The sequence below is a fragment of the Physeter macrocephalus genome, chromosome 16 (assembly GCF_002837175.3).
Source record: "Physeter macrocephalus isolate SW-GA chromosome 16, ASM283717v5, whole genome shotgun sequence".
Taxonomy (NCBI): Eukaryota; Metazoa; Chordata; class Mammalia; order Artiodactyla; family Physeteridae; genus Physeter; species Physeter macrocephalus.
In genome coordinates, this window is record NC_041229.1 from 87819350 (window position 1) to 87840259 (window position 20910).

Below are 20910 nucleotides of genomic sequence, written 5' to 3' on the forward strand. Positions count from 1 at the left end.
TATGGGATCTTCCCGGACCGGGGCACGAACCCGTGTCCCCTGCATCGGCAGGCGGACTCTCAACCACTGCGCCACCAGGGAAGCCCTGCATAGAGGTTTTAAATATCTTTCATTGTCTTTGTCCCTAAGTATTTCAATTTTTTGATACTAAGGTAAGTGATATTGAGTTTTTCATTTTATTTTCCAACGGTTTGTTGTTCTTTTACATAAATGCAATTGATTTTTGTATATTGGCCTAGTATCTTGCAATCTTTCTAATGTTAAACAAATCTTACATAGCTGAGATAAACTCTACTTGGTAATAATGTATTATATCCTTTTAAAATATTACATTAATTTAGTTAAGAAATTTTGCATATAGGCACAGGAGGGATATCGGTCTGTAACTCCTTCCTTGCAATGTCCTTAACCCTAACCCTTTCTGGAGTTATGCAGGACTCAGAAAATGAGTTAAAAAGTGTTCCCTCCTCCACTATTTTCTGAAAAAGTTTGTATAATGTTGGCATTATTTCTTCCTTAAATGTTTGGTAGAATTCATAAATGAGGTCATGTGGACCTGGAGTTTCCTGTGGCAAAGGCTTTTAATTACAAATTTAATTTCTTTAGCAGATAGTTATTCATATCTTATACTTTTTATTTTGTGATTTTTATAATTTGTGTCTTTTAAAGAATTTGTCAATTAAAAATTTTCTAATTTATTGACATGAGCTTATTAGATATAGTCTTTTATTTGTCTTTTAATGACTATAGAGTCTACGGCGGTGTCTTACATTTCCTTCCTGATATTGGTAATTTGTGTTTTCTTTTTTCCTTGATTAGTCTAGCTAGAGGTCTGTTTTATTACTCTTTCCAAAGAAAACTTTTGGCTTTGTTGATTTTCTCTATTGTTTGTCTACTTTTTAGTTCACTGATTATTATTACTGAAAACTATTACTCACTACTTTTTATTACACTCTTTATCATTTCTTTTTATTTACAATAGGTATAATTTATTCTTCCTAGTTGCTTAAGATGGAGGCTTAGGTAATTGATTTAGGCCTTCTTCTTTCCTCATATAAGCATTTAAGACCATAAATTTTACTGTAAGTACTTCTTTAGCTAAATCGCACAAATTTGGATATGTTGTGGTTTTATCAGCAGGTCAAAATATTTTCTTTTCTTGTGATATCTTCTTTGATTCATGGATTATTTAGATGTGTATGGCTTAATTTCAAAATTTTTAAATTGGCCAGAGATCTTTTTGTTCTTGATTTTTATTTTAATTCTCTTATTGTCAAAGAATACCCTCTTTATGATTGTAATCCTTTGAAATGTATTGAGATGTGTTTCATGGCCCAGCTTATGGTCTATTTTGGTGAATGTTCCATGTACATTTGAAAATAATACATATTCTGCAACTGTTAATTAGTATTTGATAAAATGCCAGTTATGTTAAGTTTGTTGATAGTCCTCTATATCTTTTCTGATGTTTTATATGTTTCTGTTATATGTTTATATAACATCCAACAATTCTTAAGAGAGGAGGGTAAACTTCTTCACCTCTTATTGTGGATTTGTCTATTTCTCCTTTCAGTTCTATCAGTTTTGCACTCATGTATTTCAAAGCTTGTTATTGGGGATATACACATTCAGGAATTGTACATCTTCTTAATGAATTGACTTTCTTGTCATTATGTAATGTCCCGTTTTATACCTTACAGTTGTTCTTGACTTTGTCTGATAATATGGCCACTACTGCGTTTTCACAATTAATCATTACATGGTTGTCTTTTTCTATTCTTTTCCTTTTAGCTTGTACGCGTCTTCATATTTACAGTGTGTCTCTCATAAACATTGTATAATTGGGTCTCATTAAAATCCAATCTGGCAGTATTGTTCATTTTATTAGACTGTCTAGTCTATTTAGATATAAAGTAATCAGTGATTTAGCTGGGTCTAATTCTACCATCTTGCTATTTGTTTTCTCTTTGCCCCATTCATGCTCTCTTTCTTATTTCCCTCTTTTCCTTCCTTTTTTTTGATCTATTAAATGTGTTCTAGTATTCCATTCTATCTTCTCTATTGGCTTTTTAGCTATGCTTCTTTGTTTTAATTTTTAGCAGTTGCTCCAGGGATTAAAATAAACATATCAGTCTACCTGTGATAATGAATTAACTTTATACCACTTCACATATAATGTAGCGTCCTCACACAGTATACTTTTATTTGCCCCTTCTTATCTCTTGTGCTACTGTTGCTAATACACCCTGCTTCTAAATAGATTATATACCTCACAGTACTTTGCTAATGCTTTTGGGTTAAAGCAGTCAAATGTCTTTTTAACAAATTTCTAAAATGAGAAGAATGTCTTTTATATTTTTGCCCAACAAATTTTCTATTTCTTGTACTCTTCTTCATATAGATCTGATAACTTATGGAATCATTTTCTTTTCGCCTGGAGAACTTACTTTAATATTTCTTAGGGTACATGTATGCTAGTAAATAATCCAACTTTTGCTTATCTGAAAATGTCTTTATTTACTTTTTTTTTAAGGCTGTTTTTGCCAGATACAGAATTCTAGATTGACTGGGAATTTTTTGTTTTTGTTTATTTTTTTATTTTAGAACTTCAACGATGTTGCCCCATATCTTCTGACTGGTTTTATGTCTGATGAGAAATCAGCAGTGTTTCTTATCATCATTCCTTTGTATGTAACCTTTTTTCCTCTGGCTGCTTTTAAAATGTTCTTTATCTTTGGCTTTCAGCCATTTGTTTATGAAATGACTAGGTGTGGTTTTCTTTGTGCTTATCTTGAGTAAGTTCCATTGAGGTTTTTTTTATTTGAATGTTGACATTTTGTCACCTAATTTGGGCAAATATTGCTCATTATTTCTTCCATTGTTTTTTCCTTGCCTCATTTTTTCCTTTCTTCTCCTATGAAGACTCCACTTACACTCATATAATACTGCTTGATATTTTTCCACAGGTCACCAAGTCTTTGTTCATTTTTTAAGATCCTTTTATTCTCTCTGTTTCAGTTTAGATAGTATTTGTTGATCTGTTTTCAAGTTCACTAATCTTTTCTTCTGCATTGTCCATTCTAATGAAGTTTTTCATTTCATAAATTGTGTTTTTCAGTTCTATAGTTTCCACTTGTTTCTTTTTAAAGTCTCTCTTTCTCAATTGAGATTTCTATATTGAGATGTCCATCTTTTCCTTTAAATTCTTGAACTTATTTGTAATGGCTGTTTTATAATCATTGGCTGCTACTGACTACATCTGTGTCATCTCTGGGTCTGTTCCTATTGACTTTATGCTCCTGGTTATGGGTCACACTTTCTGTTTTTTTTTAATTTATTTACTTATTCATTTATTTTTGACCGTGTTGGGTCTTCATTGCTGCGCGCGGGCTTTCTCTAGTTGCAGCGAGCAGGGGCTCCTCTTCGCTGAGGTGCGTGGGCTTCTCACTGCAGTGGCGTCTCTTGTTGCAGAGCACAGGCTCTAGGCATGCGGGCTTCAGTACTTGTGGCCCGCGGGCTCTAGACTGCAGGCTCAGGAGTTGTGGAGCATAGGCTTAGCTGCTCCGCGGCATGTGGGATCTTCCCAGACCAGGGTCTGAACCTGTGTCCCCTGCACTGGCAGGCGGATTCTTAACCACTGTGCCACCAGGGAAGTTCCGGGTCACATTTTCTTGCTACTTTGCTTGTCCAGTAATTTTTTTGAATGCTGGACATTATGAATGCTACAATGTTGAGTTTGGTTTATGCTGTTTTCTTTTAAAGAATGTTGAGTACTGAGTGTTGAGTATTGCTTTGGCAAGCATTTAATTCAACTTTGATCCTATTGAGGCTTGGTTTTTGGCTTTGTTAAGGTGGATCAAGACTAGTCCACGTGCTAGGACTGGAGTAGTCCTATTCCTTGGATTGGACATTCTGGGGTCTCAGCTACATGCCCAGAGTGTTCAGTAGCATATCTACACTGAGACTGGCCAGAAGCCCAACGTCCCCCATCACTGTGTAACCTCAAGAATTTCCATCAGTTCATTGTCTCTCAGTAGCCATTCTCTGCCCAAACATGCAGGGTCTTGCCTTGCACATGTACAGCTTTGTATTTGGCCAAAGCCTAAGGGGCACATGAATGCAGATTTCTGGGGCAACTTCTCTGTTCAGTTCTTTCTTCTTTAATACCCTATCCCGTCCATTCCAGTCACCGCAGCAGCCTGAACTCTGTTGTCACCACCCAGTGAGACCACTGCTGTCTTTTAACATCTACTTTCTCATGCCGCCATTTGGAGCACGTCCCATGGCAGAAAGCTAGACTGAATGTGGGGCTCATTTCATGGGTTTCCTTTGCTTAAGGTTTACTGGCTGTGTTTTTTGGAAATCTTTACAAACACTGAGTAACGCTCTTGGTACATATTAGGTGCTTAGTAATACGGTTTTTAAGGAGGAGGGTATGATTATTTTGGCTCACTTAAGCCCTACTTCTGGAAATACGAACAAGGCTTATCAAGTGTCCTATCCAGAGAATCAATCTCCATCTCCTCCTCCCACTCCCAGTTCCCCCTCAGGGTAATCAACTTTCTCTTCAGAAGCTGGCAAGCAGTTTTTTGCACATTTGGGTTACTCAGTTTGAGAGGTTTGAGCATTTGGAGAATGATTAGAATTACATTCATCCACAGTTAAGATGCACACTGTTCTCTGGGGGATTTGATACACTTTTTCCAAATTAGCTAAATGCTCTCTGGAAGAATTATTGGTGGGAAGGGGAGGCTGTGAATAACTTAGGATAAGTCATCATTCGGAACGTAGCCTTGAAGCCTCTCATGTAGTTTCTCATGTTACCAAGAAAAGAGGTTCTGAGGTTGTTCAAAGAGGGATGCTGAAGAGAGGAAGAAGGCAACTCCAGTGGGACCTCCTGGGAAGGGAAGACCAGCTGGAGGAGGCTCTTGGGCAAAAGAAATCCCCAACAAATGCCTCCTGGCTCTTTTTATTCACCTCAAACACTCAGCTCCACCTCATCTTCCTGGGGCCCATTTTCTGGACCCCAGGCCATTTTCTTTTGTTTCCGTCTTGACTGGGAAGATCAGGTCTCCAAAGAGAGGATTATTTCAAGACTGTTTTGGCGATTACATTTGGATTTTTCACGTTTCACCATTATCTATCATTCTGCACACCCTCCCTCACCCCATATACACACTACATAATCAACGCCATCCTCCTTTCTGCAAAAGATGCGTCATTTAGCTTTGTGGCTTAATGACCCCCATCTTGCCTTAGAGACAATGAATGGACAATTTGAGTTTGGAATTCCTATAGTTTGGCCAATGGAACTAACCCTCTAAGATTTCCTGTTCACCAACAGCACCACTCTCCCCAGGCCTGCATTTTAGTTCAAAAGCACAAGACAAACAAGGGATTGAAAAGACTAAATGTGTGAGAGTTTTAATTTTCCTCTGGGGGAAAAAAAACAAGTTATGATTTTCCTCCAAGCAAACAACCTATTTTCCATATGTTTCCAAGAAAAAAACTGCTTTTCTGTTATTCTGCACGTTCCATGGATGATTCCAGTGGGGAGATCCTAGGAAGCAGCACGTTTTCTCTTGTTGCAGGGAAAATATGTTTTCCAACTCATAGTCTCTGTGCTCTAGTAATTGGGCTTGGGGCGCCCACTTCAATTCCACTTCTGAAAGGGAGCCAGAGAATGAGGAGGAGCAGGGTTTGGTTTCTACAAGCTGTGAGGGCCACTGGGTAGGGGCCCAGTGAGGCCTGGCCTCATGGGCCTGAGGAAGCTGCTGTTCCATACTCCTGTCCCTGCCCCCAGGGTAGATGAGGGGGTGTTGTGCCTTCTGCAGAAAGATGGTCTAGAATAACTTCTACAGTGTAACTTCTACAGTGTAACCTCTGGACTCTGGCTCCTGAGACATCTGTAGCTCCCACTCTCAAAGCATGGAGCAGGGTTCTAGGGTGGCCCTTCTAATCCTTGCTAGACTATTAAAAACACCTGACCTTGTCGTTCCCCTATTTCATTCAGTACCTTCAATAGTTCCCCCATTGCTTTTAGGATAAAGTCCATACTCCCCAGATTTTCTCACAAGGTAAGTTCTCAATAACCTGGTCCTACTGTATTTTTACGTCATCTCTCATTACTCCCTCTGCAATCCTCTCTCCACTCCACTCCCCAGCCCCTGCCGCTTTCTCCCCTCCAGCACTCAGAAGTGTTTGCAGTCCCTTGAATGCACTGGACTTTCTTTCCACTTGGGATGCTGTTCCTGAGGACGGGAACAATTCACAGATGCTCCACCTTGAGGACTCCTGGTCATACTTCAAATCTCAGTGTAGGATTGCTTCCTCCAGGGAGCCTTCCTTGCAGGCTGGAGTGGGTGTCCCTGCTACTTGCTGCCATAGTGCACCGTGCTTACCACATCCCAGCTATTCATTGACAAGTACTCCTGAGCATGTCTATGTAGCAGCCACTGAGCTAGGCTCTGGGGATACCGTGGAAAGAAAACAGTAATAAACAAGTAAAAGAAGCAAATAAGTGGGGAAATACCACTTGTACCAAGCACTGGGAAAGAAGAGGATATAGAAATGGAAAATAAGGAGTGAGGTAAAGATTACCTATACTATTTTATGCTAACTTCCTCTTTACCTCTCTGCCTTTTCATTAGATAGCAGTTCCTCTAAAGTGGAGATTTATATTAATCACCTCTTTATTTCTAATGCACAGCATAGGACATGGCATATAGAAGGCACTCGATAAGAGTTTGGGGTTTGAATCATAACCATTTTCTGTACCATTTCTAGGCTTATTTTCAACTCTGCTGGAAAGTGGAAATGTCAAATCTTTTTCCAGGAGGGGTAAACTGGGTAAAATTAAAGGGACAAAGAACAAAGACACTGGCTTATTTGGGAATCAACCTCCAAATCTTCCATGCACCTATCATTATTCATAGAATAGGAGAGTGTTTTAATATATGTCCTTGGAGAGAGTGGCCAAGATGGTGGAGTAGAACGACCCTGAGCTCACTGCCTCTCACGAGGACAACAAATTCACGACTATCTGCAGAACAACCACTGATGAAAAAGACTAAAATACGTCCTCAAATTCTTGGACAACACTCCCTCAAAAGATGTAGCCGAATTCTTCTCTCCTTGAAAGCGTGCTGGTCTTGGTGACTGACTTTTTGTTTTTAATTAATTAATTTATTTATTTTTGGCTGCATTGGGTCTTCGTTGCTGCACGCGGGCTTTCTCTAGTTGTGGTGAGTGGGGGCTACTCTTCATTGCGGTGCGTGGGCCTCTCACTGTCGTGGCCTCTCTTGTTGCAGAGCACAGGCTCTAGGCACATGGGCTTCAGTAGTTGCGGCACTCAGGCTCAGTAGTTGCGGCTCATGGGCTCTAGAGCGCAGGCTCAGTAGTTGTGGTGCATGGGCTTAGTTGCTCTGCAGCATGTGGGATCTTCCCGGACCAGGGCTCGAACCTGTGTCCCTTGCATTGGCAGGTGGATTCTTAACCACTGCACCACCAGGGAAGCCCTTAGTTGGCTTTAAAATAGAAGATTATTCTGGATTAGCTGGGTGGGCCCAATGTAATCACATGATCCCTTCAAAGTAGAAGAGGAAGGCAGAAGGGAAAGTCAGAGTTATTCAAAAAACAAAAATGATTTAACATGCTGTTTTTCACTTGAAGATGGAGGGGCTATGTAAGAATGAATATGAGTGGCAGCTGACAGCCAGCCAGCAACAAAGACCTCAGTCCTACAACCTCAAAGACTGGATTCTGCCGACACCTTGAATGAATTTGAAAGTAGAATCTTCCCCAGAGCCTTCAGATAAGAGCCCTGATGGCTGACATCTTGATTTCAACTTTGGAGTACACTGAGCAGAGCCCAGAAGTGCCCTCCTGGATTCTTCACCTACAGAAATGTGACAGAGTAAGTGGTATTGTTTTAAGCTGCTAAGTGTTTATTACACAGCACTAGAAAACTAGCAATATCTAAGTGCTTTTATTTTTTTAATGTTTTAGTCTGGATTTTTTGTTTTGGTTTGGTTTTTGATAGTCTAAGACTTGAATTCATTGATAGATGGTTTCACACATCCAAACTTCCTGCCTCTCTTTGAAGACCCTGTCACATTCCACATCTTGCAGGAAGCTTTCCCCAATGGAGTCATCTTTCATCAGCAGCAGTAAAGATCTTTTCCCCAAAAATTATTACTTTGTTGGTATTTGCACTACTGTGTAAATGGACCACATACTTCAATTCAAATTTAAGTGAAAGTTAAGGATGGGGTAGAGGTGATAAAGGATTGAATGTATGTATGTCTGGGGAGCCAAACAGAAAGATAAGTTCATTAATTCATTCATTCAAGAAATGATTGAGCACCTATTATGTTCCAGGTAGTCTTCTAGGAGTTAAAGGTATACTGGTGAATAAGACAAGGTCCCTCTCTGATGAACTCTACATTCTAGCGAAAGGAGGCAGACAATACATAAGTCAACAGCTAATAAAGAAAATATTTCAGACAGTAATAAGTCCTATGGGAAGAAAACCTCCAGTAATATGTGGCTTCCAAAGGAAGCCACATTAGAGAGGGTAGCTGCTGAAGACCCCTCTAAGAATGTATTGTTGAGCTGAGACCTGAATTATGAGAAGTCTGGAATGCGTCCAGACAGGGAAACAGCAATTGCAAAAGCCCTGAGGTTGTAAGGAGCCTGACATATTTACTGAACAGGGGAGAAACGCACAGTTTGACAAAGATGCAGTGAGCAAAGGGGAATGCATAACTGAGGTCAGACGGGTAGACAGAGGCCAGATCAGCCAGAGCCTTGTAGACCACCATTAGGAGTTTGGGGGTTGCTAATCTACACTGGGCAGCCACTGGATGTGGAATATTATTGCAACTGTTTTCAGACCAGTTTCAGACCAGTCTCCCTGTGTCAGTCCCTTCCTTCCCAGTCCCTCCTCTATTTTGCTACACCTGAGTGACCCTGGCCATATCACTCTTTAAAAACTACCAGTGAATCCCACAGCCCACAGGGTGAAGTCCAGACTGGACTGGGCAGACCCTCATGATAAGTCCCCATCTTCACTCCCAGGCTTGTCTCTGGGCCTCCCTCATCTCAACCCCATGGTCAGACCACATTAAACTATGCTGCTTCCTCTGAATACCCTCTCCTTGCCTCTCCTCCATGTATCAACATCAAGGGTTAAACAGGAAAAATACTTCCTTGCAGGAAGTTTACCCTAGGGACTATGAATAAAGGTAAGAGTTGATCTAGCGGAAGCAACAAGTACAGTGAATCACCCAGGGACCAGCAACAGCAGGGAGTTGTTACCTGAAAAGGTCTGAAGAAGCAGGAGGAAGGAGTCATACCAGCAGAGCCTGGTGGGAGTCGGAGCTTGGAACAGGAGCTGGTGGGTCGGGGGCGGGGGGGCAGTGTGTAGCTGCTGTCAAAATCATAGTAGGCTTGGAGGGAGCAAATAAGTATTCCAACTGCTCTAACCTTGCACTCTCCTGCAGAGCCTCTCATTGGCTACAAAACAGAAAGCCAGAGGGCAAGGCTGCTTGGTGATGTAGTCATAGAGGTCAGCTCATGGGTCACAGAGAGAAAACAGAATGGGCCAGATGGGAGAGGGCAAAGTCAGTACCCAGACTTGCTGTTCTTACTACATGCAATGTCTTCCTCCTGCCTTTTTGCCTAGAAAACTAGTAGTTTATCTTCAAAACTATATTGCAAAACCTACCTGAGTGGAAGGAAATATATGGAGTTAAAGTATTCTACTAAAGTCCTTGCATTGTCCAGGAAGTGGCAAAAGCATTAATTTGTATTAAACTGTTTTAAGTCAAGAATGTATGGTATAATTTCTAGGGAAACCACTTAAAAAAGATAAAAGAATGTAATACCTAAAAAGATAATAGAGGGTGGAAATGAAATGATTGAACAGGCTTGAGTAATTGGAAAGAAGTGGAACAAAGAGGAGAAAATTATAAGATGTAGATTTAAACCAAATATATAATTTTTTCAGTATTTGCACTGATGTGTAAATGGACCAAATACTTCAATTAAAATTTAAATATTGTTAGACTGAATTTTAAAAACTCAACTATGCGAAACACACCTTAAATATAAGGACATAGGAATGTTAACTGTAAAAAGATGGAACAAAATATAGCATACAAACATTAAGAAAAACAAAGATAGTGTAGCTATACATAACAAAGTAAATATTACAAAAGAAATGATATTAGATGATGATAAAAGAGTCAATACACCAGGATTGATTTAACTCTGTTTAGCATAACACTGCTAAATTTTTATGCATGTAATATATAGCCTCAAAATATATGAAACAAAAGTTAACAGAACTGAAAGGAGAAATAGATAAGTCTATTTCTCAGTAGATGATAAAGTAGACAAAAAATCAATAAATAGAACAACACAATTAATAAGCTTAACCTACACTGAACACCATAGTCAACAACTGCAGCATATAAATTTTATTCAAGTGAACATGGAATATTTACCAAAATTAACAGTATACATGACTATAGCAAATCCCCATGAATTTAAAAGAATTTAAATCACACAAAGCATGTTCTTGGCCTACAATGCAATTGAATGAGAAATAACAAAAAGATAACTAAACAATTGGGAAAAAATTATGGAAAGCCTAAATGAATGGAGGGAAATACCATCTTCATGGATTGGAAAGCACAATTGTGTAAAGATGACAGTTTTCCCAAATTGATCTATAAATTCAGTGCAAGCCAAAGCAAAACCCCTGCTGTTTTGTGTGAGAGTATGTGTGTTTGGTGGGTATTGACAAGTTGATTTTAAAATATATGGGAATGCAAAGTGCTAAGCATAGCCAAAACAATATTGAGGAAGAGCAGACCTATAGGACTAACAGTATCAGGTATCAAGACCTATAATGTTATATAGAGTGTAGAATTATTGTAAAAAATATACAAATAGACAAAAACAATAGAATTTACAGTCCAGACATTGATACACATGTATATGGTCACTTAATTTATGATAAACTAGAAAAACATATTTGTTTAAAATAAATTGTTTTAGAGCAATTAGAAATCTTTCAGGAAAAAAAAAATAAATCTTGATCCTTACTTTACATTACACTTAAGAAACAATTCTAGATGATTGCAATCTAAACTGAAACATAAAACAAAAATTTCTAAAAGTAGGAGAACCTCTTTGTGCCTTGGAGTAGTTAATATTTCTTTAGAAGGACATAAAAAGTGCTAAACATATAAAGGATATTGGGCTATGTTAAAATGAAGAACTTTTATTTTTCTGAAAATATGATTGAAAGAGTACCAAGGAAGTCCGCAGAGTGGGATAAATTATGTATAATACGTAATTCAAAAAGAGGACTTGTATTCAGAAAACATAAAGAACTCCTACAAATCAACAAGAAAGTAAACAAACATACAAGTCAGTCAGTCAATGGAAAAATAGCAAAGACTTAAATAGACACTTCACAAAAGAGATTAGCCAAATGGACAATAAACCTATGAAAAAGTTCTCAGGTTTATTAGACATCAGAGAAATGCTAATCAAAACTCCAGTGTGTATCACATCTACCAAAATGAGTAAAACTAAAAAGCTAGATGATACTAAGCATTGGCTAGGATATGGAGCAACTATAATCCTGTATATTGCTTACAGGACTGCAAACTGAAGGTATCTGTGAAAGTTGAACATACGCAACCCTATAACTCAGCAAATTTTACTGCTAAGATATCCAACAGAAATGCATTCATATGCTCCTCAAAAGACATGTGAAGAATGTCCTGTCATACTAGCCCACATGCAGTGTCATACTGGAAACCACTCAAATGCCTGTCAATGTCAACACTGTAAATAAATGTATATTCACATAATGGAATACTAAGCAGCAATGACAACAAACAAATGACAATCACGTTCAATAACATGAATAAATCTCACAAACAGAATGTTGAGCCAAAGACAGAGAAAAGTACATAGTACATCATTCTATTGATATAAAGTGTATAAAACAGACTTTATTGTGTTCAAAGTTAGATAGTGGTTACCATAATGAGTGGATAGTGGTTGGAAGTGGGCATGACAGAGCTTCTGAGGTGCTGGTTACCAGGGATGTTCAATTTGTGAAAATACACCAAGTTGTACACTCATGATTTGTATACTTTTCTCTATGTATGTTATATTGTAATAAAAGTGTACCAAAAGTCAATTCCTGGTGGATTGATAAATATGACTACTTTAACAACTTCTTGGATAACATAATCCCACCGAAGGGGGAGAAGAAGAAAAGAACTAACTTAAGTTACTTTGGAAAACAGGATGATGATTATATTCTGTAAAGCTAAAGATAAAAAGAACTGTGTAGAAATACTGTACTCTAGTGTTCCTCATAAAGGGTATGAGGAATTCTGAAACTAATTTATGCATGTATGACATTTGAACAAATAAGTAAATACATTGTAGGTCATGACAGCTGGGTTTTTCACTATCAGAGAAAGAAGATAAAAATTAGAGAAATGGGAAGAGTCAAATGAGCCCTGTGGTGTTGGATAGAATCTATAGTATCAGCATGAATTCATGGCTTTTAATATACACACACACATATACATAGATGTGTGTGTGTGTGATGTATACCTACCTACATATACTTCTTATTCCCTTCTGATGAAAGGGCCTAGAAGCAATGACACCCCAGTAGCAATGAGCATACCTAGTGCCAAGATCTTGGTTCTAAATACCAACCTATAATTCAAGGAACCAGGGATCCTTGGAAAAATGATTGAGTCCAGAGTTTGGACAGGGAAAATACAAGGTGAGCATGGAGCATCATATGGAACCAGAAAGGAAGGAACTGCAAAGGAAAAAAAAAAATGTAGGTGACGTTGAAAAAGCATAAGAGCCAGGACTTCCCTGGTGGTGCAGTGATTAAGAATCCACCTGCCAATGCAGGCAACACAGGTTCAATCCCTGGTCCAGGAAGATCCCACATGCTGCAGAGCAACTAAGCCTGTGTGCCACAACTACTGAGCCTGTGCTCTAGAACCCGTAAGCCACAACTAATGAGCCCACGTGCCACAACTACTGAAGCCCACGCACGTAGAGCTTGTGCTCTGCAACAAGAGAAGCCACTGCAGTGAGAAGCCTGCGCGCCGCAATGAAGAGTAGCCCCCGCTCGCCGCAACTAGAGAAAGCCTGCGCACAGCAACACAACGCAGCCAAAAATTAATTAATTAATTAATTAATTATTTAAAAAAGAAAAGGCACAAAAGCCAACTTGAAAGAGCTCCCATTGATTAAATCTGGGGCAATGTGAGGAATAAAATAAATATAAAAAAAGGAATATAACCCATAGAATAAGTGTCTATGAATCCATATTAATACAATTGAATAAATAAACAGGAACAAAAGGACAGCCCTTCCCTACAGCAGAATTTCCAATTTATAAATTTGGAAGGAATTATAGAAGTAGAAAATTACTACCAGGCAAACAACATAGTAATAATTATTGCAGGCAAGAATCATCAAGGGATGCTAAAATTAGTGGGTGAAAGTCTCATGAGAAACAGGGTGTTTGCATAGTCTCAAAGTGTCTCCCCAGGGGATACTTATTATTGACAAAGGGAAAAACAGTAACTTTACTTTGGAGAATCATGGCACACACCACCTTAGTCAATTGATCAAAGTCAACCTGGACATAATAAGATATATTAATATACGTGCCTTCTGATCTGATGCACTGAGAAGTACAACATCACATCCATGGTATCCTTGCCCACCCCCCCCCGCCCAATACATAATCTCAACTAATCATGCAAAAAATTGAAAATATCAAGTGCTGCCAAGGATGTGGAGAAACCAGAATTCTTATGTATTGCTGGTGGTAATGCAAACTGGCACAGCCACTTTGAAAAACTGTTTGGCAATTACTTATTCATACAGTTAAACATACTCTTACCATATGACCCAGTAGTTCCATGCCTAGTATTCATCTGAGAGAAATTAAAGCTTGTGCTCACACAAAGACTTACACACAAATTTTTATGATGGCTTTATTAGTAATAGCTAGAACTGGAAACAACTCAAATGTCCACCAACTGGTGAATAGATAAACAAATTGTGGTACATCCACACAATGGAATACTACTCAGCAATGAAAAGGAGCAAACTACTGATATACCAACATGAGTGTATTTCAAATACATTATGCTAAGTGAAGAAAGCCCAACTCAAAAGGCTCCATGTTGTATGATGCTATTTATATGGCATTCTGAAAAAACAAAACTACAGGGATTAAAAACAAATAGGTAGTTGTCAGGGGTTGGGATTGGGGGGAATAAGCTGACTACAAAGGCACATGAGGGAATTTTAGGGGGTTGATGACACTGTTTTATTTTTTTATTTTATTTATTTTATTTTATTTTTTAACATCTTTATTGGAGTATAACTGTTTTACAATAGTGTGTTAGTTTCTCCTTTACAACAAAGTGAATCAGTTATACATATACATATGTTCCCATATCTCTTCCCTCTTGCGTCTCCCTCCCTCCCACCCTTCCTATCCCACCCCTCTCGTGGTCACAAAGCACAGAGGTGATCTCCCTGTGCTATGCGGCAGCTTCCCACTAGCTATCTAATTTACATTTGGTAGTGCATATATGTCCCTGCCACTCTCTCACTTCGTCACAGCTTACCCTTCCCCCTCCCCATGTCCTCAAGTCCATGCTCTAGTAGGTCTGTGTTTTATTCCTGTCCTACCACTAATCTCTTCATGACATTTTTTTTTCTTAGATTCCATATATATGTGTTAGCATACGGTATTTGTTTTTCTCCTTCTGACTTACTTCACTCTGTATGACAGACTCCAGGTCTATCCACCTCATTACAAATAACTCAGTTTCATTTCTTTTTATGGCTGAGTAATATTCCATTGTATATATGTGCCACATCTTCTTTATCCATTCATCTGTTGATGGACAGTTAGGTTGCTTCCATGTCCTGGCTATTGTAAATAGAGCTGCAACGAACATTTTGGTACATGACTCTTTTTGAATTATGGTTTTCTCAGGGTATATGCCCAGTAGTGGGATCGCGGGGGATGACACTGTTTTATATGTTGATTGTGGTAGTGGTTTCATGACTGTAAATATTTATCAAAATTCAAAACTGAATGCTAAATAGGGTGACAAAAAAAAACCCAATAAACCAAAACTTCTTAAAGATATCATGTTTATAGTTACTAATGCTTAAAATAGTGTTGATAATCATAAAACATCAGACAAACCCAACTGGGGGACACTCTACAAAATAACTCTTCAAAAGTGTCAAGGTGATAAAAGACAAAGAAAGACTGAGGAGTTGCCACAGCTTGGAAGAGACCAAGGAGACATGTCAATTTAAGGCAATGTGGGAATTCTGGATTGGATCCTGAACTGTAAAAAGGATAGTAGTGGACCATTAGCAAAATGAGACTAAGGTCTCTGGATTAGTTAATAGTATTGTGACAATATTAATTTTCTGGCTTCAGTAATTGCACTATCATTATGTAATATGGAATATGTTACTCTTAGGGAAAGCTGGATGAAGGGTACACAGGAACTCTATTATTTTTGCAAGTCTAAAGTTTTTGTAAGTTTAACATTATTTCAAATTAAAAAGTTTAAAACCATTCAAAATTTATATTTATCAGAAGATTCCATGAGACTGTAAAAAGGCAATCTGCAGAATGGGAGAATGTACTTACAATATATATATCCAACAAAGAATTCATTTCTATAATAAAGAAGTCTTACAAATTAATAACAAATATATATATATATCACATTAGAAAAAGGACAAAAATTGTGCAAGATTACTTCATAGAAGAGAATATCTGACTTGGCCAATAAAGATAAAAGTTGTGTAATTTCATTAGTCATCATGAATATGCAAAATAAAACCACAATGAGATGCCACTACACACTTAACAGAATTGCTATAATTAAAAGGCCAATAATTCCAAGTGCAGGCAAGGATTTGAATTAATAGTGGATTTTCACATCCCTTTGGTGGGAGTGTAAATTGGGACAATCCACCAAAGGTAAAGATATTTGTGCTTTGTCCCCCAGCAATTCTGCCCTTCAGTATACAGAACTAAAAATATATGTGTATATATTCACCCAGAGACATCCACAAAAATGTGATAACAGTACTATTTGTAATAGCTCCAAAGAGATGCAAACCAAATGTCCATCAACATAAATTGCATCGTATTCACACAATGGAATAGTATGCAGCAGTAAAAATGCAGAAATCACCACTATACATGATAACATAATTGAATCATACAAACATAATATTGAGCAAAAAGAGGGAAAATTCCTCTGTGATGACAGACATCAGCACAGTTGTTACCTTTGGGGAGAGGCAGGCGGTGATAGAGTTGGGAGGTGATGACTGGGTGGGCCTGAGGGGACAATGGTTATGTCTGTGTGCTCACTTCATGAAAATACATTGAGCCATACCCTTATCTGCATATGTTACACTTATAAAATATTTAATTCTTAAAACCTTTTGGAAAGAAAATAATAAAGGAAAAATAGAAATGTTTTCAAAAAACTATTTAAAAGTCCCTTTGTTTTGAAGAAAACACAATTGTTCTGGGTAAAGCACTTCTCTGTATGGGTGAAGAAAACACCTGGGATAGACCTTTTAAATGTAAATGTGATGTAAAATCCTAGACTTCTCTATGCTGAAACAGCCGCAGCAACGTAAACAAATGCCAAAAGCAAGCAGACAGAAAATTAGAGAAGAAACTAACCATACAAATCTGGAGAACCAAAAACAAACAAAAAAAATTAGTTTCTAAGAAATTAGAGAAGTGAAAATACATGTTTTATATGCTAATCAAACCACCCTGCCATGGTGATTTTGGGAATCGGCCCTCTCAGAGTGAAAGCCATGGGTTACCACGTGGGGCACGGATAAAGAAAGAAAAAGGTACATTGCATAATGAAAGGGCATCAGAATGAAAAGAAAATAATTCCCTTGGACATGAAATGCAATCAAGTCAAGACCCATATTTTATCTCTGCTGGAGGCAGTCTTATTTGTTAGTAAAGTGCTGGGATAATCAACCATTGTTCTCCCTGCCAAGACCATCAAAACAAATACAAGCTTCTTAGCTCAGTGCTAAAAATGTCTGAGCCTTCAGAGAACAGCTGGGCAGAAAGCAATCTTGTTCAATTTCAGCACATTTTCCCCTAGTATTAGGCTGTCCGAATGCAACCCACATCAAAGCATCCCAGACATCCACTGCAGGGATAGACCTGTCATGTGAACACGGCCTATCAAACTCGAGCAAGCAGAATGCACAATGAAACCACTTTAAACTTGTCCAACTCCACAACTACAGGAGCAAAGACTTTGAAGCATAAAAAAGCTACTCTAAACAAATAATTTCTTTGAGTTGCTTTTTATAAATATAAAAAAATAATGTTGGTCTGCTTGCAAAATGCTGTGTCTTGGTAAGGCTCTGGGAGTGTTAGAAATGATTCATGATCTCTTGGCTATCCGTTTCAATATTGCCTAAGGGACACCTTCTTCTAAGCATTTTCGGAATTATTCTCCAGCTATTGTCAGCTTTTTTTTTTTTTTTTTTGTGGTACGCGGGCCTCTCACTGTTGTGGCCTCTCCCGTTGCGGAGCACAGGCTCCGGATGCGCAGGCTCAGCGGCCATGGCTCACAGGCCCAGCCGCTCCGCGGCATGTAGGATCTTCCTGGACCGGGGCACGAACCCGTGTCCCCTGCATCGGCAGGCGAACTCTCAACCACTGCGCCACCAGGGAAGCCCTATTGTCAGCTTTTATTAAAGTATGTCTTATTTGTGGCTTTGTGATTTCTATTAATTATGAGGTGCATCAATTAGGATGTTTGGGATTGCAAGTAACAAAAAATTAAAAATAACTGATTTAAACAATACTTCTTTTATCAAGTAACAACAATCTAGGGTGTAATGTACAACATGGTGACTACAGTTAATAATAGCGAACTGCATATTTGACAGTCGGTAAGAGAGTAGATCTTAAAAGCTCTCATCAAAAGCAAACAATTTTAAACTATGTATGGTGACAGATTTTAACTACACTCATTGTGGTGTTATTTTACAATATAAACAAACAACAAATCATTACGTTGCACACCTGAAACTAATATAATGTTATATGTTAATTATACTTCCATTTTTAAAATAAATAAATAAAATAAAACAGAATGCCAGAGGTAAAACAGTCCCAGGTGGGTTAACTCATTTGCTCAAACGGGTCATCAGAGGCCCAAGTTCTTTCCATATTTCTGCTCTCTTATCTTCATGCTAGGTCCCCTTATGGTCAAAAGATGGCTGCCACAGTTCCAGGCCTCACATCCAGATACTAAAGTGTTAGATGGATAGGAAGTGTTCCTGTGAGTTTCTTTTTATCAGTGAGAAAAATATCTTTGCAGAAGGCCTCTCAGAAGATTCATCATCATGTTTTATTGGTCACAATTGTGTCATATGCCCATGTCTAAGCCAAAAGGGATCACAATGCAACCATTAGACTAATTTACTTCTAAACACAGGGATAGGGCAAGCTTTCTATGACTGATATGACTGATATGATAAGAGGAATGGACACCCAAATATATGTGGGATCCTGCCAGTTAAGCAGAAAGGGGAACAGGCTGTTAGGTGGGCAACCATCTGTGTCTGCAACAATTGGGATGCAGAGCAAAATACGTTTAGCTAAGTTGAATTTTTGGCTTAACTGTGGTATGTGCAGAAAACCTTTTAGATTGTGACCTTGGTTATAGAAAATTATTCTGAAACGTTAATCCCCCTTTTTCTCTCTATGTAAAGTGGAATGACATCTTTGGTGCCTCCACACGGTGACACTCCTCTTCTCCTGCCCTTTGAGACCTCCTCCTTTATCCCCATCCTCAAGAGGGCAGGAGTAAGCCTCAGCATCCATGTCTGTACAACGGGCTGTTGCCTCCTTGGTCATAGATGATTGGAGCTGAAGTGTATACAGTGGACACCAGCTGGACCAATCAGCTTCTCTTCCCTGGGAATCTGGCATGGGGGCACCATCTGATTGCATCAGTTTCTTCAAATGGTTGTGCCTGTAACACAAAATCTCCAGAATTGTCAGGCAGCTGTCTGTGTGTCATTTGGGATGTGAAAAGCTGATGTTTGGGACCGTAAAAATGAAATAGATATACAGAGAGACATAGATACACATCTTGGCTCCGTAAGTCCCCTTGAAATCCAGCCCCCCGCCCCCGCAAACACACACCCAAATCCAGATCCAAGCTAGCTTGAAGTAGCTTACATTCCTTGCAGCCAAAGAGTCCTAACCCATACATGAGAGCACAGCGTCCCTTTTCCGAGGTGACTAAGGATTCTGTGGTATTTTAGGGTCATCATTAAGAACTTCCAGTTCTCATTAGTCAGAGGTCTGTGTGCAGAAAACAGAAGAAAATGAGTCATACCTGTCATAAGTTCACCCCAGAAGTTGCTACAAAAATTGCCTTTGGGGCTTCCCTGGTGGCGCAGTGGTTGAGAATCCGCCTGCCGATGCAGGGGACACAGGTTCGTGCCCCGGTCCGGGAAGATCCCACATGCCGCGGAGCGGCTGGGCCCGTGAGCCATGGCCACTGAGCCTGCGTGTCCGGAGCCTGTGCTCCGCAACGGGAGAGGCCACAGCAGTGAGAGGCCCGCATACTGCAAAAAAGAAAAAAAGTTGCCTTTGTTTGAAGTCCATCCTAACTATTGGTTCAGTTTCTAAAGCTTTAATTCTTTTCCCTAAGAAAGTATTCAAACAAAACACTCGCAGGAAGGACGACAGTCAAGTGCGAGTGGTGCGTGCAGTGCTGTGGGCCGGAGAGGCAGGGAATGGGACTAACACATACTGAGCTCCAGCAGTTTGCTCTCCACGCATTGTTTACTCCATCCTCACCACATACTCTGCCGCAATCACTGTAAAACCATTCTACAAATGAGGAAGCAGAGGTTCAGAGAAGCTGATTGATTTTGCTAAGGGGAGGAAGATTTTAAACCCTGATGTGAGGAGAACCACAGCTAATGATGTTTTCACTATTTCACGTTGTCATACAGGAGAAAAAAAAATGTCTTGATTGGATGTCCCGTTAGGTAGATTCTGATTAATGGACTTTTGACTCTGGTTATTACGAGTATTTACCATCCTAATATCAAATCATTTGTATATTCCAGGAAAGAGACACAGGGAGGATGACCACCTAGCACCAGGTCTATTAAGATATTTCTGCATTTTTCTAAATTAATCATTCCCACACCTGGAGAAACAGAGGACAACAATTTTTAGCACCTTATTTATAAAGGCGGAAAACCCAAAAGCCAGAGAAGGTAAGTGACAGATGCAAGAGCCTTAGCTGGACCTAGAAACACTTTGTAACTATGTGGTTCTGACTATCACAGTAGGTGTACATTCTTAAGCTGTTGATTTTTCTTGACTAATTAAAGCTGATTGGAGTTTTAGAGCTGGGCTTTGTTTTTGTTTTCCCCTATCTTTCACATGCTCGAACTCACGGCTGTCTTGCTGCTGCCAATTAGCAATAATGTTGGAGAAGAGTTATAGTCTCGGCTGTTCCCAGCTTGTATGCGAAGCTGTCAGAATGAGATTAGGGAGAATCAGGCAAAACTGTACATTTCAGGGTGGCTTGTTCCTAGCAAGACAATCATGCAGATGTTTAGATCAAACTTTCCACACTCAAAATTGTCACAGACACGTAAAACTGCCCATCTGGAATATGCTGCAAATTGGAACCAAATATTTATCCTCTCCTGCTTGCTGTTCTGTAGGCCAGTTAACTTTTCTCAACCTAGTGACTGTTTTCTTAGTTTTAT

General features: G+C 39.0%; 1 long non-coding RNA gene across 1 annotated transcript in view; it reads left to right on the forward strand.

The window, feature by feature from the left end:
- The window catches only part of LOC114488019 (uncharacterized), a 43611-nt gene extending 23197 nt beyond the window's left edge, over positions 1-20414 (forward strand). The window contains exons 2-3 of the long non-coding RNA XR_003683700.1: positions 7672-7915; positions 20257-20414. This is a non-coding gene — a long non-coding RNA (uncharacterized lncRNA). The remainder of the gene's footprint in view (positions 1-7671; positions 7916-20256) is intronic.
- The last annotated feature ends 496 nt before the right edge of the window (positions 20415-20910 follow it).